Raw genomic sequence first — 18,835 nt, 5'->3', positions numbered from 1 at the left:
GGATTTAATTGTAATTTGAATTTGCAGTTACAATGAAAATTTTATAGAAATTTGTGAAAGTAATGGTCACATTTTCAGTTTTTATGACTAAAAATTTCGGATTGTCATTATAATTTACCGATAAATAATTTACCAAAAACATTAAAAAATTCTTTTGCATTTAAATGTTATTTTTAACAGTTGCTCATACAATAACCAAAAAATCTGAAATATACAAAAATTAAAAAATGTATAAAGATAAAATTTTTCTATTTATTATTTTTTTATTTTACGATTAGTTTGAAACACAGCAAATATAAAATAAGTCATCTCACACTGAGTTATAATAAATTGCGATATGTATCTCAAAATTTTTCTTACCACTTATTGCTGCTACTTCTGTACTCTGTAAGTCACAAAAAGAAATCTATATCACAGGATTTTTCAGTATAATTTTTCGTTGTTCAAGCTCATAATGACGTTCATATTTAATAATTGGCACTGAATTTCCATATTTTCAACTACAATTTTATCTACTCTTGGCAAAGTATCTTTTATTTCGACTCCACAATCATTAGAATCAGACCATCCAAATATAGCACCATTAGCACTCAAACTCTAAGTAAAAATTACAGTGAGATCTCCTCCCCAAAATTTCTAGTGGATGTAGTACTTCATTTTTTTCTCCTTATTTTACAATTATCATGTGTATGTCCCTCTATACATATTTTATCAGCAAGAGACGAATTTCAATATAATAAAACTGAAGAAGAAAAAAAATTGTTGTTCGATTCTAGATAAAATCTTATTTCCTTTCTTCATGATTACGAAATCGAATTGGTTTGCTACATAATTAGCAATTTAGTTTTTATTTAATTCTCCATTATATTTCAGATAATCTATTTCATCACCTGTAACTATTTTAAAACTCATATACAATTGAGCATTACTTGGTTTTAATAAGTCATCACCATTATGAATGTTAATTTCTACACATTTTTTTAGGCGTATTTAGAATAGTTTTACTTTTCTCATTCACAGAAAAAGAATAAAACAGACTGTTCTCAATCTTGTTCATTTATTAAAAGTAAATTTTATTGATTCATTTCTAAAAAAAAATGTTATAGTAGCACCATTGAAGTCAATCAGATGATTACTTTCATCAAAAATATTAATTCCTATATCCTGAATTATATTATTAATCAGGATAAGTGAAGCACAATATGGTTAATAAATTGTATGTCTACCAAATTCGAAATTAGGCTTAAAAGAAACAGCAGTATTGGTTTCTCAATCAAATAATCATCATTTTTATAAACATCTCATCAGTTAATTAAAATCGATTTTAATTAATTCAAATGGTACAATTTCAGTAATATTATTACTAATAAGTTTTTCATTTGGCAGAATAATTTAATTATTAATTGGTAATGCATTTTTGATACTATCATTTATGTCCATACACAGTTTAGCATCGTTGCCAATTACCAATTACAAACTGTACTTAATCTTTTATCTTCTTTAATGGTTAAGTTTTCTGTATAAATACATTGATCTGAATTTGTTAAACTGTATTGACCAACAGGAATCTCTATTGTTTCTCCCTCACAATAAAGTTTATTAGTTTTTGATTTGATATTTTGAGTTAAAAATATTGTATAAAAACCAACTGCTGTAATATGTTTATAGCTATCTCTCACAGGTACAGTTAATATTTTCTTGAGAACTGATAAATTACGACTTAATTGAAATAATCTTTTAATTTGTTACTAATAAGTTATTACCAATTAAATGGAAAGAGACTGGAATCAAAAAAAAAATAAGATTTGCAGAAATGAACTCAAAGAAAGCATCGAAAACTATTACCTAATTCAATTTGATACACAATAATACGATCAAGTGGGTGTGGAAGAATGACGTTAATTATTGATAATTTTATTTTAGCTCCAGGTTGGTTAAGCTGGCATAAAATCAATCACTTATATATTTATTCTAAGAGTTAGATCAACCAAAACATCGAGACTTGCTGAAAATATGTAAAAAAGGTAATGATAATGTTGCTACTTTTATCCAAAATAATGATAAAATTATACCATTGAATGATCATGAAGACAATTTAGCTGTTTTATTTGTATGATTTCATACTTTAAAATCAAGATGTAGTTAGAGAAAATTTGCTGGATGTAGACATGAAGGAATAGATTGATTTTATTTAACACAAACATATCCAAAAAAAGCTAAAAATTAGTGCGAGATAATCTGTTTTTAAATATCTTTTTACAATATGGTGCAAATTTAAATCATATTTAGCATAAGTTTTTGCAGACATTTAAACATTACTGATATTAAAGAAAAGTATAATAAATGCTGGAAGAGAGGCATTTAGGATTTTTTTTACTAGAGACACAACTAGATAAACGAGTGATTTATATAAGATTGATATAAGGTTAAAAGTTTTTTAACAATATGAACAACCAATTATTTTTACCTTAATTAAATGGTCATTAATAAACCTTGATTTCAAAAAGTTATCAAAAATCTATTAGTTAACCATGCCGATCGTATTTAACTTTTACAAAAAAAGAATTTACAGAAGGAGTTGATTATTTAGGACAAATAAAACATTACAAAATTAATCAACATTCTAGAATTTGTCTGTGGTCAAAGCATACATGTGTCTGTCAATATTTTGAGAAATGTAAACGTAAAATACAACAGCTTATTAATTTTTTATACATCTACGAATGTAATTTAATTTTGATGTCTTAAGACCATATGCTGAAAACATGTAAGATAAATGATTATTATTGAACACATTGTTATAAATTATTCAACTGTTAAACAAAACCTTAGACATGAACCTAAATTTTAAACACAAATATAAATATTAAATAAAATAATGATAAACATTACATATAGCAGTAAAATAAATATAAACAATATAAACATAAACATGAATATCAAACATGATGTATAATAACTGCTGATGTTTTATTTTAATTAAAAGAGTAAAATATGATCCAGAAGTTGTTAAACTGTTATATAAAAAAGAAAAAAGTTGGAGAGTTAAAATAAGTTTTCAAAGATGGAAGAAAAAACTGAAAAATTGAGAAATATACAAAAGTAAATGAACCTGATATTGACTGAATCGAACAACTAATAAAAGCAGTGAAGTTTTATTTAGTTATGTTCTGAAAGCTGTTGAAGAAATTAGAGAAGCAGAAAAACAAGTAGCCCCTCATCATTATTAAAATTTAGAAAAAATTGAATATATACCACCACTAGATTACACATTAAGTGAATTAAAAATATGAATGTGTTGAATAAATATGAAGAATACAAAAAAGCTAAATGTAAAGGAAAGAATAATGAAAAATAAATGTAAGTGAAACAATGTTGAAATATGTTAACAACAGAGAGAAAGAACATTTTGGGATTAAGACCTGTTCCTATGTTTAAGTATGTTGGAAATTTGCAAGTATAATTTCATATCAATGAATTAACTATTGGTGAAAGAGAATATGAACATAGAGATGTATTAATGAACCTTCTAACTAAAATCAAACTACTGTAGATGAAATAAATACAAAATTTGGTACTATCGATTTATCATATTCTTCAGATATGTTATTTGATTCAGGAACTCTGCATTCTGATAATAAACCAAATAAAATAAAATTAAATAGAGGTATTAAATATAATAATTTGATAAAAGAAATTACACAAGTTTATCTTTCAGAATGAATGACAGATAAGTCACAATCAAGTACAAATTATTCAGAAAGTGAAAAGACAAGTGAAAGGTTAATAAAAATATAGAAAAACCTATTGAATATGTTTAGATGAGTGATGTTAGTAAACACATTAATTAGCAGTCTACCACTTGGAATGCATCTATCATACCATAAATATTGTGGTCCAGGAAGAAAATTAGAAGAACTATTAGCCACAGGGGATCCAGGTATAAATCTGTTAGATGAAGCATAAAAAATTATGATATTTCATTCAGAGATCATGAAGATTTAGAATGTAGACATGAAGATAACAAACAACTTCAAAAAATCGCAAGGAAAGAATGTATGCAGAAGATGCATTATTTGGAGAATAATTAGCTGCAACAGCAGTTGGAGGAATAATGTATAAAAAAAAAGGGAATTTGGTATTAGAAGTGAACTTAATGACAATACTTTGGAAATATAATTTTGTTTACTATTTTTTAAAATCTATATAAATAAATAACTTCAAAATCGATTATTCTGGTCTACTAACTGGTAAAGCTAAAGGTAAATTCACTAAAATTAAACTCAATAATTATCAACTATGGAGTATTGATGATTATTTAACTGACGCTCAGATAAGAAATAGTGTTAAGGAAAACGATAAAATATTTATTTAGAACATCAGATATACCTGGTATGAAAAAATATTGAATATTTGACGAAAAAGAAAGAAGCAGAAAGTTTAAGAAAACGTGGGAGAAACTTTTTACCAATTTTGGTGGCAACGGTGGGAGCCATTAGTTCATTAGCTGACAGAGCAGTAGCTATAGCAAAACCAGTAATTGTTAAACAAAGAAATGATACAGAATTAGCAGAACAAAAGGTAAAGTATAAGAAAAAATGTGTTTGAGTTAGAAAAATGTGATAAGTAGTTAATATATATCCTGATGCATTAAGTAATTCTGGTGTAGAAATACTTCTTAATTAAATGAAAATCAAATATTTTTGCAATGTAATTATGAAAAGGAAGGAAGGAAGATTAATTTTAATGTTCCACTGATATTGAGGTCATTAGAGACAGACTCGGATCATGGTAAGGATGGAGATGAAAATTGGCCATGGAAGGCCATACATGGGTTTCAACCATGATCTTCCTGAATGCCAATCCAGTATGCTAACTACAGTGCGACCTTGTCCAGTGGTGTTTTTATGATTGATAAATTATGTAATTAAAATTTTTTTGAATGTGGAATAGTAAATTTATGTATTACTGGTAACATTGGCACACATTGGGTATGTTTATTATTAAGCAAAGAATGGAAAAACTGTCCTTGATTCATTTGGTCACAACAATCCAAAAGAATTAATTAATAATTGGGGAAAAAACAAACTATACCACAATGTTGAGAGAATACATAATTTTGATGAATTAAAATCTGATCTTTTGTGCATATTTGTGTTAAAGCTGTTGGAAATTGTTATAAATTCTGTAACTTTTCAAGTTTAATAAATGGGCATTTATGGAAAGAACATAAACATGGAAAATACTGGAAAAATAAAGAATTAGAATAAGAATTACAAAAAGAAAAAATTAGATTAAAAAGGACTTCATCGAAATATAAAATTAGTGGAACAATTTTGTAGTGAATTCAGTAAAATTTTTAAGTACCCAAAAGTTATATTGATATTAATGGCAGATGATTGGAGCTAATTGATACAACTGTTAAAAAGATTTAGTGAACAAAAGATATTTAGAAAATGAATTAAATAAGTCAGTTACAAAGATTAGAATAAGAATTAGAAAAAGCAAAACTTAGATTAAAAAGGACTTCATCGAAAAATAAAATTAGTGGAACGATTATGTAGCGAATTCAGTAACATATTTAAGTACCCAAAAGTTATATTGATATTAATGGCAGATGATTGGAACTAATCGATACAACTATTAAAAAGATTTAGTGAACAAAAGATATTTAGAAAATGAATTAAATAAGTCAGTTACACAGATACACAAGCATTTGACTCAGTTTACTAACAATGTCAGAATAACTCAGTTTAATAGAGAGATCAGTAATCTAAAAAGAGACTCACAAGCCTGTGCAATAAACTTTGTTGATGTACTAGAAAGAAAGATATGTGATAAACAAATAATTGAATTTTTATTTATGACAGGAAATATTCAAAAAATTATAGTTTTGAGTATGCATTAAAAAATTACTGTCTTTGGTAAAATTATGAAAAAATTTAACAATTAATGATTTTGATATTACATTAAGTGTACATGATAATCTATATGAAATAAATAATAATAACGAGTGAATATAGTGAATAAATACGATTTCTAACTATAGGATTATAAAAATAAGTTCATTTTTTGAAATTCAATCAATATAATTGAACTTCATCCTCAGTCCATAAGGACCATTACATTTGCTGTCTTACATGGAAAAATTTACTGTACACATAATCCTCAAAGTACAATGTGAAAAATGGACAACAGAGGATGCAAGGTATCTGCAAACTATGTACAATAAAAAAATTAAATTTGTTTGAAAACAGTATTTATGTTCATAAAAAATTAATAATGAATTACATAAGTCAATGTAAATATTTTGGAAGAAGAAATATTGTTTCACTTATTTAACATATTTAGATGTAATAAATTAATATGGTCACTCTACGAGTCAATGTATACCAATGGAAATTTTGAATGGGAAAATAATTTATGTATTGATCTCATGAAAATTGCTGATATTTCCTTTACAGGTTATATAGTTGAAGTTGTTTTAGAATAAATATTTCATCACAGAAATATGAAACAGTAATGATCTCTCGGAATGAAGTTAACAAAAATACACTGTGTTTTATTAAAATATACACAAATCTGAGTTGCTGAAAATGTACATAGATTTAAACACAGAAATGAGGATTAAAGCTACAAATGATTGTTGCAAAACACTCACCATGTTATGCTTGGTGTCACAATACACAGTCTACAGACACGCAAACAACTCCTAATTACAGTACAGACCTGAAAACTGCTCCAAAATAATGCTTCACAGTGATGTGTAGACATGCTCAGTACTCGTAAACTGTCCAAATAGCACATAGCACAGCCTACAGATCTGCTCACGAAATAATGCAATCAACGCTCATCGGCAGCCCAGCCAAATGATGCATCTGTCAGCTGACAAACCACACACAGCTGTCCACAGGCATGAGGTGGATACATCCCCTTTCATACTTGACACTAGAGAAATTCCTATCGCAATTCATGTTCACCTAGACGCCGATGATGTAAAAAATCTCTCGCGGTTATCAGTGTGCTGAATATATATGTCCCTCACGATATTACACAAAGTCATCCTCCCTAGTCATGCCATAAAATAAACCATAGTAACTTTACAATACAATATATACACATTTACACAAACAGTGCAATTATCTTATATATCTCTACAGCACCCGAAAAAATTATTGTATGCCTACACTCACACAGGCTACTTTTCACAATGCTCCCCAGTCCTAGGAGAGCACTGTCCACCTTTTCTTTCTTTCTACAGTTGTGACATTCAGATGCAATAAACTATTTTACACTGGAATGAGATTTTCACTCTGCAGCGGAGTGTGCGCTGATATGAAACTTCCTGGCAGATTAAAACTGTGTGCCCGACAAGGCAAAGGTCCCGAGTTCGAGTCTCGGTCGGGCACACAGTTTTAATCTGCCAGGAAGTTTCATATTTTACACTGTTTACTATATTGCACCGACAACTAAACCTCACAAAATCAAATACGTAAAGACACCTACTCATTTACACGGTCCTCCCACTCGTGCCAGGAGCTTGAATATTAGAGCGTGAAACCGATCTCCAACTCAACAATATATCAACGTGTACCGTGCTGATGTAGTAAACATGCAATTCCTATCCTATGCCATACAAAATCACCCCTTTTACATCAGAAAGCCCTCACTCAACTGAAGTCACTCTCAGAACTTATGTACAAAGACAGGCTCGTTTCCCCTCAGTACAAACGCGCTACTGTTTCTGCTCTGGACCTGCCTGCTTGCTTGCTTTTCTACACACATCTCCATACTCTGAGATTACAAGAACACACCTATTTTTGCCATAATATTATGTCATTTTCGCCGTACTTCTCGATATCAAGCACACAGCAGTAGATGCACGATCGCTCACACAACATAATTCCAAAGTTATAGACTGGAAATTATTTCTCTACAAACTCCAAACTTTAGCTAGGTCGAATGCGCTCTAGACCACTGAGTAACTAGAAACAAACAGATGAAAAATGATATTTCCACCTGCAAATACCAATCTCGCTGATCTAACAAATTCCAAATCATCCAGGCCAACTAATGTCTTTCCCATGTCTAGAGAACAGGCAAACGTGTCTTCCACATGCCAGATGCACACACCACAAGCGATCTTCCTCAACTAAGTAAAGGCCCGAAATGTGCAGAAGCAGTCAACTGAAAAATTTATATGGGAGGGAATAACAGTCCAGCACAAACGCACCTCCATACACAATCTTCTCAAATTTCCACTTGATCACGAATGCTGTCCATCTAACAATCACAGTCTCAATTGAACGTCATTCGACAATGAGCGAAGTATCGGAAATACACTCTACAGAAGGTGGTGGTTCTGGAAATGGAAATATCTGTACCTTACTTACGACTGGACATACTCTTCCCTTTGCTAACACAGTACTCCAAATCAAATCCATACCTTCCCTACAACAGGGCACAGTCATCTCCTTTCCACAAACACATACTTTATAAACATGATGCTCAAATACATACATATCACGCTCCCACCACTACTACTAATCATAATATTTCATCAATAAATCATTGCCTACGCTATGAAACAATACTGACCGAAAATCAACGATGCGTGTGCATGTACCTCATGATCTTCTTGCGAGTGCTACCACCATGTCATAGAAAGAGAGACGTAATCGACCAGATGTTAAAGAAAAAAACCGATCCCAACAACTACTGCATGTTACTCCCACAATCGCTCCTGGTTCTACAGGTGCACGCAAGTATCCATGTTAAAAGCTATACCTGCTTTACAAATTGTGGTATGACATTACCTCTGAATTAGGTAGTTTTCTTTTTTCCAGACAAATACCGTGACAGTGATCGTAGGAACGTGTAAGCCCATGATGCAACCTAGCGATAAAATTACCGCATTTGAAAGTCAATCAGCTAAGGAACGTGGTATGAAAGCGGTATTTGTGACACCCTCACATAGCCCAAATTAAATAGTTCTACAGTATTTCCAGCACGTTATATATCAGACATTCAGCTATATATCCTCTGAGTTATAGGTGATGACTGATTGAGAAGGAACACAAACATCAGTAGTAGTAGATGATGTGCTGTTTGAGATCGTAAGAAAATGTAGACTAGTTTCCCCGATCTCTAGTGTCACGCTATCTGCGAGAAATGTCAGTGTTTTGGAATCGGATCTTTCGACTCAAGCACTATACCCGTGTTCGATCCTATTGACATTTCTTTTAATTATTACACCCACTATTGAATGATATTTCTGACATTGTCATGTCTCGAAACGAGTCACCTTTCCCGAACCTAGCTGCTACAGTAAAATTCCAATGTCCTTTTAGTCACCCCCTATGCATCTTGCAACTGCTCCCTTTTCTACAGCTTTCCGCATGTGATCGTTCCAATTTAAGTCGGAACTGAGCAAAAGGCGGAGAAAGACATATTCACCACCTTGTGCAACCCATGTGGAAACAGAACGACCTTAGTGCAACAGGACTGTGTTTTGACCACTCGGCGGGAATGCGAGCAATTTGGTACGTCCCCAAACTACATACAAGTATTACAGATCCATGCACATTCAAATCAGTCAGCCCAACATGCTATCATCGTTATTCTCTACCCCCCAAAAAGAAAAATTACGAACTTAAAAAGCTCATCCCATTTAGAAGTCAACTAGGCACTAATGCTGGCGCAATGACGCACAGCTGTGCAGTGGCCCAGCGCAGAGAAAGAGATTTCCCAATACTCCCCAGAATAGTGCAGCCTGCAGCCAACCAAGCATTCCTAGCGGTATACACAGTCCCTCTGCGAATTTTCACCTCAAACTGCTGCTGCTACTGCCTCCTGTGTCTTACGGTGGAAACCATAACTCGCCACACATACGCTGATGTTAAATGAAAGACACTTACAACATAAGCAAACTGGAAGACTTTTACGGCGTTGGCATAGGTCTCCAAACTGTAGTCTGAAGGTGATTCACAAGCTCTACATTTAGACTCGTCTCTCACCCTGACGAAAATCTGGCAACTGTGTGTTCCCTTTCGCCTCATTCCTCATATTGCACTCATGTACGTGATTATTGTTTCACTGCTAGCAACCCCCAGAAGTTGCTGTCCATTCACCAAAACTTTTTCCCCGCCTCAAACAAGCCATATCAGTCAATCATTATCTACTAACCAATGCAGGGATGGGATAGAAAAGACACCATCCATGTACTCTGATAATAAACATCACACTTGATAGCATGAAGAATTTTACATCAAGTTCAACACCGGCCAATGATGTGACAGCATGTTTCCCCAATTTCAGTATCATAGCTAAACCATGCCCTCTCCACTTTGCGAGTATCCTTGCGAACATGGATAGATGACTGAGCAGTACGTCCATTCAGTCTTAATTCTCGAACACATAAATCATTAAAATATACCAAACAGCGCTCCACATATTTCTATCACCTCGAGCATAGTGCTTAATTTACGATCTATCTCTCTATGTATGGGAGTCACAGAGCATTCTCGCTGTCTTAGGGTAAAATTAGAGAGTGAAAGACCGTCATCACACTGTCACTGACCAACCAGGCCCGCAGCACAGTTAGCGAATTAATCTGCAACCGACCAGAAGAAGACCGCTATACTCCACGTCTCGTGAATGAATTGAGCTTTCCGAGTCCTAACCCATCCAAGTGGATGACATTTCTCGAGATGCGACCACGTCGAGGAGCTTAGCACACCTAATCGATGTATAGTAACAGATTTCAAAGTGTCGTGATGTAACAGCAGATGGTTAAGAAGAACAAGAAACGAATGATTTTTATACGTGATGGAGCCCCAGATAGATGCAGTTCGACGCATCAACCAAGCTATCAACTCTAAAGTATTGTTCTAGAGTCTAGGATCGGCACCTGGAAGGTGCCTATCAGACGTATGGAATTGTAGCGTTGTTAATATTCCAATGTGAGAAATATATTTCAAGCGTATGACATACATTCTTCTTCCCCATTTCTCTGCCATAAATTCTTATCGAACTGTAAAACTAAAAACATACTACTTCCGTAAAACACTTGCTCTGCGTGATACGAGCACAATATAGGTTCCCTAATACGTATAGTGTCCACTGTTCACATCTGATCACGGTTCAGAAATTATACTATGCCTGCATCAGGCCTATATAAAATGATTCCTGGTAGCGGGGTATACATCTTACAAGCAAGCAGATAAACGCATAGCAGCAGCGTCCGACATGTGAAAATTACAAGTCATTCCATCACTAACTATGTAAACCGCAAATGTGTCGGGCAGTTGTGTACATGGGGATTGCAGCGCCTCACAAGCTCCTATTGCTAACTTAGTTATGACGCTGAAGTCTCAATTTTACACCCTGGATGCGACAACCACTGAAGCCTGTACTTCACAAGCACCAGAAATATCCACATTAACAGGAGCCACTCTCTCAACATCTGTATCCTGTACCTCTACATTTACAACATTATGATTATTAGTTGCTTGGCAGTTGTTCTACTTTACAGCGTGAAACGGATATTAGTGAATTTGCCTACAGTTTAATTGCGTTATCCACGATGAAGAAATAACCTTGAATACATATATTTAACAACACACCAGTACCAAACGTGCCATTAAAGCTTGTCTCCTGATTCTGAAATGTAATTAGGTTATGACGAATAGTTAGTCCTCCAACAGTGCAATGGAATCTAATACTCAACGTAGAATTCCACTGTTGTCTACAATATGACCATCAGTATAGCTGTTTTGGTATCGTTTCTTTCCTTTATCAAATGTTCCATTAAAGCTACACTATACGTACACCTGTGTGACTTTGCTTAAGGAGAATAGGTAGTCACCCAGCAGAACAATCGAATCACATATGCGAACATCATAGATATTCAGCATAGTTTGTCATATATCTGTCAGTTGCTTCTTACTATGGTGTGCTGTAGATGGAGGCTAAAATGTGTTTCTATAGTTTTAGTAATAAAATGATATTTATGGATATTACATGTATGATCTACACAAAACTGTGGCAGTTATCCTGTAGAACAGTCATTTTAACATTGACCATTTGCGATTTGTAGCAAAATTTTTATTTTGTTTATTTAAAATAATAATAATGTATGACAGTAAACGTTAAATAATTAAACCATAAATATAGACAGGCACTTGCTGACTGCCTGATAAGAAACGCTGCCAGGTGAACACATCACTGACCTACCACACAACAATGCTTTAGACATTCCCGACAAAGTAAGTATGAGTATCTCTATGCAGAATACATACAATAACGTGACGTATTTTCAACCCTGCGGAACTAATACCCATATCGACAAATACTGGTACTGTCTGCCAATTCTACGTTTTACTGCTAAAATCATAACTTCTTAGTGTTGATCTGATTTTTTTCTATTTTTTTTTTTTTTTGAAAGATGTGTTAAGATCAGTATGTACATATATTAAGAATTAACCTATCTAGGTATTGTAGTCACCTAACTCTGTCACCTCATATATTTCCAAAAAGAAACAACATGTGAAAAATGCCATCGACCAGGAATGCACCTGTCAGGGGCTAACACAATGTGCAGGAATGCATGATCTATAAAGGTCAATGAACACTTTTTCAACACAAAGTTACATTCTTTCAACTTGGACATATGTGTTTTTTTCTACAGTAGTGAAAACTGTAGGTCCAATTAGCGAACACAGACTTGGTTTCGCTGTTCTAAACTTCATATATTCTGAAATAAAAGACTGTAAAGATGAAACCAGCGGCACATTTTCTATAGTAATGTGCAGGGAAACAGTCCCCTACACCATCCTACAGCCTGCTGTAAACAGACCACTGTCAGTACGCACATTCTACCTACACTGTTCAGTCTACTAGTATCTCCTGCTCAGGCCTGCAGTGCTGCTGTCAGTGTCAAACAGGAAAATACAGTGTGACGCATTTTTTCGTATGTTTTGGACAATGCTTTCCCTGTTTTGGTGTGGCTCCTAACATTTGCAGTCGTCTCGTCGATATGCAAGTCTTCAGTAATGAAGAAGAACTTTATATGGTGTTAATTGATGGTGAATGACGCAGAAATGCAACCACAGTTGTAGCAGTGTACAGCTGACGTTACTCAGATCGACAGTGACCTTCGTGTCACGCCATTTCCAACATTTGCACAAGTCTCATAGAAACAGGCAGCTGGGCACCCGGAAATTGACAATGCACAAACACAGCGACTAACAACGACAACAAAATTACTGTTCTGGCTGCTGTTACATGCATTCTTTAATTTTATAATGAGCTGTAGTAGTATATGGAGAATTTCACATGGGCATATGTTTCATGCGTGTCATATCTCACTCCACCAAGAACTACACAGGAATGCTTAAAACTGCACATTGAATTCAGTAGTTTTGCATTTCAGCGTTTGCAAGCCATCCTAGATTCCTACATAATACATTGTTTACAAATGAAGCTTTGTTTACAAATCATGGTCATGTGAATTTGCAGAACATACACTGCTAATTCATACAGAATCTCCACTGGCTTCATGCAGTTACTCATCAATGACAGTGTGGTGTCAATATTTGGTGTGGCATCATTGCTATCCATATTACAGGACCCTATTTTTATCAGATGGCGATATGCATAATTTCTACAAGACACTCTACCCTTTCTCATAGAGGATGTGGGATTGGAAACATATCTATCAGTGTGGTTCCAGCATGATGAGCCTCCCACACTATATGCACTTATTTTCAGGGAAGTTGTGGATGTAATGTTATGAAGTAATTGGACAGGATAAGGAGGTCCTGTGAGCTAGAAATTCTGATCCCCTAATGTGACCCCCTTAGACTTCTTTCTCTGGGGTAATTTGAAAGAGTGTGTGTACCATGAAACACCAGTGACACTGGAGGATATGAGGATATGCACCGACGTATTACCACTGCATATACGGCAATATCCGTGGAAACACTACATTATGAGCAACTTGTTTATTACTCGTGAAAACAAAGCTGACACTCGGCGCGCTGGCTGATGGGAGCGACTGTAAATGGGAAATGCCTTTACAGTCGCGCCCATCAGCCACCGCGCCGAGTGTCAACTTTGTTTGCGCGAGTAATGCCACTGTCTAATATATACAGTCGCGACACTCTCGCTGATTTTTGTTATACACCGCGACAACAGCGCCCCAAGCGATGGAGAAGCTACGCTGCTGAATAAGGTATTCAGTAAATGTAAACAGTATCGTTTATATTAATTTCTAACATGGTTTTTACGAAAGGCAGCGTATGTAGCGCAATCAATTGCAGTAATAATAGGAAGAAGACACCACATTTGTCATTCTTCAGGTTTCCTGAGGACCCTGAGAGGTATGAAACATCACAATAGAGCGCTCTTTATTTACGATTTTTTTTCTAAACTGTATTGAATTACTGAATTTGTTTTTCTTTTTTAGGAGCAAGAAATGGTTAATAAATAGTAGAAGACAGGACCTGCTGCAAAAAGATGTCCTTTATTTGCGGAATAACGTGAAGTTTTGTGCGTTACATTTCGAGTCAAACCAGTTCATGAGCGCGGAAAAGAAGACATTGGTATGGAATGCAGAAACAGCTACCACAAGTGTTCCTATTCGAGAGACACATATAAAATCACTAACAACGGAATGTGCAACACAGACATCTTTTGAAGATGAAATGCTTAGATTACGTGAAATTATTCGCGTGTTGGAAAATCGTGTGAAATGCAAAAACGTGCAAATCATTAGACTTCGTACAAAATTACTATGTGACAAGGAACGTGCCCACCGTAAAGCAGCCCATACACAGCCGGACCGGTCCGCCGACCGATCCGTTGAGAGGGTTGGCCTTTTACACCATAAAACGTTTTGCAGAAAGACATCAGTGTCTACCCACCGACACGAAGTTTTGTTCACTATACATCCACACTAATTCACTCCATGTGGAATGTATGAAACCTGTATGAAATGTAATACTTACATCATTTAACGTACCACATTACTCAGCAAACCTGTTGCAGAAGGGAAAACCCCACAGACATCATAATAAAACATCAAAAAGCAATAAAAGTGTTTCACAACACAGAATAGACCAATTCCACAATTGTCACTGCATCTGAGCCACAAATGGATAGAATCTCCAACATATTCGGTTTCGAAACAAAAGTAATTACATTTACAAAAATATTTCTCTATCAGAAAGTCGAATAAAGTGTAAGAATGGGTGAATCATTAGGCTCCATAATTTTTTTTTTACTTGACAAAGAAAGTGCCTGTCGCTATAACACACAGCAACAGAAATATATACTGTTCATGCATGAAATATGTAGTTATTTTCTCTCGCTGTCAGCGAAGTAATCTGAAATTATCCACATAATTGAAAATATTTCTTCATGAATAACTAGTACCTTATGTCACTGAATCAGTGAAATTCAATTGTTTTTACATTTATTTCACAATGATTCATGACCCTGGGTATCTTAGAAATGCACATAACACAAAAATATAACAATTATTTCGTTAATTAAGTAGAAAAATAAATAAAACTTTCATTATGTAAAACTTTCACATCAGAGAGTGCCGCGATTGTTATATTAGACTGTGGCTGTACTCCGAGGAAACCACACCTTGAAACCTCTGCTACATAGAGCAAAGTGGGATTTCAAGGTGCAGCCATAAAACTAGCTACTAAGTGCTCGGAAAATATCAAGTCACATCACATATCAACAATTACAAATACGTTGAACAACATTGTCTAAATCAATGTGGGAAATATGTGACATGTGTTCTGATAACTTAAATACTGTAATACATTATTGAGAAATTCATTTTAATCTATATTTTAGGGGAGCACCACCTCAGAGACTTTAATTACGAGCTGCACCAGACCATAGCGTTTGCTTGGAACGATTTAGGGAAATCACGGAAAACCTAAATCGGGGTGACTGGATGTGGATTTGAATCCAAACGAGTCTAGTGCGAGTTCACTGTGTTAAACACTGCACCAACACACTTGGTGGCACTCTTTGGAACAAATATCCAAGTCGTCATGGAACATTTGAAACTATCACGAAAAAACGCAAAAATCATGAAATACAGTAAAATAGTAGTAGTAGCAGTTATTCATCTGTATATGAAAGGTATTGGACATGTCTAGTATCCAACAACATAATGCATGCTTATGCAGACAATTACATACCTACAGGTCTAGTTTGGGACAAGTAGCTAGACATGGCTTATAGTAGGAACTATCCCAGCATTTGCCTGAAGTAATTTAGGGAAACCACAAAAAACCTAAATGTAGATGGCCAGGTGAACATTGGGGCCTCCACTCTTCTAAAAATAAGGTCAGTCTGCTTAAAACAGTGCTACCTCTTTCGGTTTATCCCTTGTGCACAATACTTTTTTACAAAGTTATTTAATAATATAAAAGGCTAGTACTCCACTGTTCGTTTATTTCTCACTCCTAGTCACTGCACGGACCACACACATTGTTCCATAATGTAACATTACACACACTATCAGCTGATGTCAGGACTATGATCATGTTGCCCGGTTACCATTTTGTGTGCCGCAACTTCCCATTTGCTAGCTTGAAAAACTGAGTCACTCTATGATGAGTGAGATGTTGAGCTCAGAAAGAGAATAAGATGTTAGTATTACATATTGTGTAGCTCTTGGAGTAAGTTTTTCCAGGAAATAAAATGAGAAGCAATAAAGTAGTGTGAAAATGTCATACAAAATAATATATGTTTTATTATCATTGTTTTTATTGCCTACATGTGTTACATTTTTACCAAACCACTTCTCTGTGTTGTCTAAGTAATCCTTCATTGTGCAGGCCTATAACGTCTTGCTTAACAGGTATTTTAACCACTTTTTAAATAAGTGTTTTAGTAATCTCTTTAATCTCCTTTGGTAATTTATAGTAGTTTTATTCCTTAATGCTATTTTGAGTTTTATGTTTATTCTTTCTTGGTAAATGTAAGTTCAGTGTGCTGTAAAATAGGGTGAATAGAAACAGCAGGGTGAATAGAAAAAAAATTTATATACACAGTTACTTTGAATGCTATAAGGTTGTACTGGACATTAATTTTAACTATTTTTTTTTTGGGTTGGCAACACTTCATACTAACAAGGAAATTATGTTTTGTTGGGTCGGTAGCATTATAGGTTGATGTTTATCTTTGTGTCAGGGACTATAGTTTTTAAGTTGTTTTCGTACCTACTTTAAACTTCTCTAGTAAGTAAACATGTATTCTACATATGACAGTTAATGACATTGTAAGTATGAGGTATAACATCTATATAAAAGAGTAAAGGCTGGTTTTTGTTTCACTTTCAATGAAATCAGGTCTGTATATTTTCAAATTTTTTAGATCATGCTCAAAACTTCGTGGAATGAATAGAAACATTGTAGACAAATTGAAAATATGCAGCGAATGGGGCTATCCTATTGACTTTACAACCTTAAGACTTCTAGTAAAGGATTCTCTGGACAGAAGGGGGGAAGGAAGTGAAAAGATTTATGAATAATCTCTGTGGTCGCGGTTTTGTGGAATCATTTACGAGGCGACACAAAGATCAAATAGCAGTGTAAATGTGCCAAGACATAAAACGCTTCAGGGCTGGTGTTACAACAGAAACTATCAATAGTTACTCTGATGAACTGTCAAAGGAATTGGAGAATGTGCCGCCATATAATATAATAAATTATGATGATAAAAATCTTACAAATGATCTAGGAAAACGAAAGGTAGTCATATGGAGGGGAAGTAAATATCCCGAAAGGGTCATGATCTCCTCAAAGACATCAATCTCCGTAATGTTTGCAGCAGCTACAGATGGCACTATTACTACCCCCTTATGTCGTGTATAAGGCTTTGCATTTATATCGAAGCTGGACTGAAGGTGTGCCAAAATATGCAAGAGACAATCGGATAAAATCTGGCTGGTTCGTTTCGTTCTGCTTCGACGATTGGGTCCTTAGGGTTCCTGTCCCATACCTGAAAAAGTTGGAAGGTAAGAAATTTCTCATTGGAAACAATTTATCTTCGCATCTGTTCATACAATCAGTTAACCTGTGTCAGAACAATGACATAAGATTTATATTCCTAGCAGCACATTCAACACACCTGACACAATCACTGGAGGTGACATTTTTTTCCGGCCTCTTAAAACTACTTGGCGCCAAATATTAGAAGAATGGAAGAAAGGCCCAGGAAGAAATGAGGCAACAGTTCCTAAGGATAAATTTCCTCTGCTCCTGAAAAAGATGTGTGACTCCCTGAAGGAAAAATAATGTTATTGGAGGTTTTAGGAAATGTAGGATTGTACCTCTAGACCACAATAAAGTGTTGTCAATGCTCCCAGGTACTGGTACCGGTATACCAATAAATGAAAACCAGGAAGAGAATACTGAGCGAGGTGGTGCAGTGGTTAGCACACTGGACTCGCATTCGGGAGGACGATGGTTCAATCCCGCTTCCGGCCATCCTGATTTAGGTTTACCGTGATTTCCCTAAATCCCTCCAAGCAAATACTGTGATGGTTCCTTTGAAAGGGCACGGCCGATTTCCTCCACCGTCCTTCCCTAATCCGATGAGACTGATGACCTCGCTGTGTGGTCTCCTTCCCAAAAAATAACCCAACCTCAACCCAGGATGAGAACAATCTTGAAGAATCCACTAATACTGTTGACAATAATTTTAAAGAACTCTTCCAGCGTCATAAACAAGACCAGACTCTTAAACAAAGGAGAAAAAGGACAAAAGTTAATGTCCAACCTGGCAGAAGTGTTGGTGTTGA

Source organism: Schistocerca cancellata, chromosome 4, assembly GCF_023864275.1.
Source record: "Schistocerca cancellata isolate TAMUIC-IGC-003103 chromosome 4, iqSchCanc2.1, whole genome shotgun sequence".
NCBI lineage: Eukaryota > Metazoa > Arthropoda > Insecta > Orthoptera > Acrididae > Schistocerca > Schistocerca cancellata.
This window is presented reverse-complemented; position numbering follows the sequence as displayed.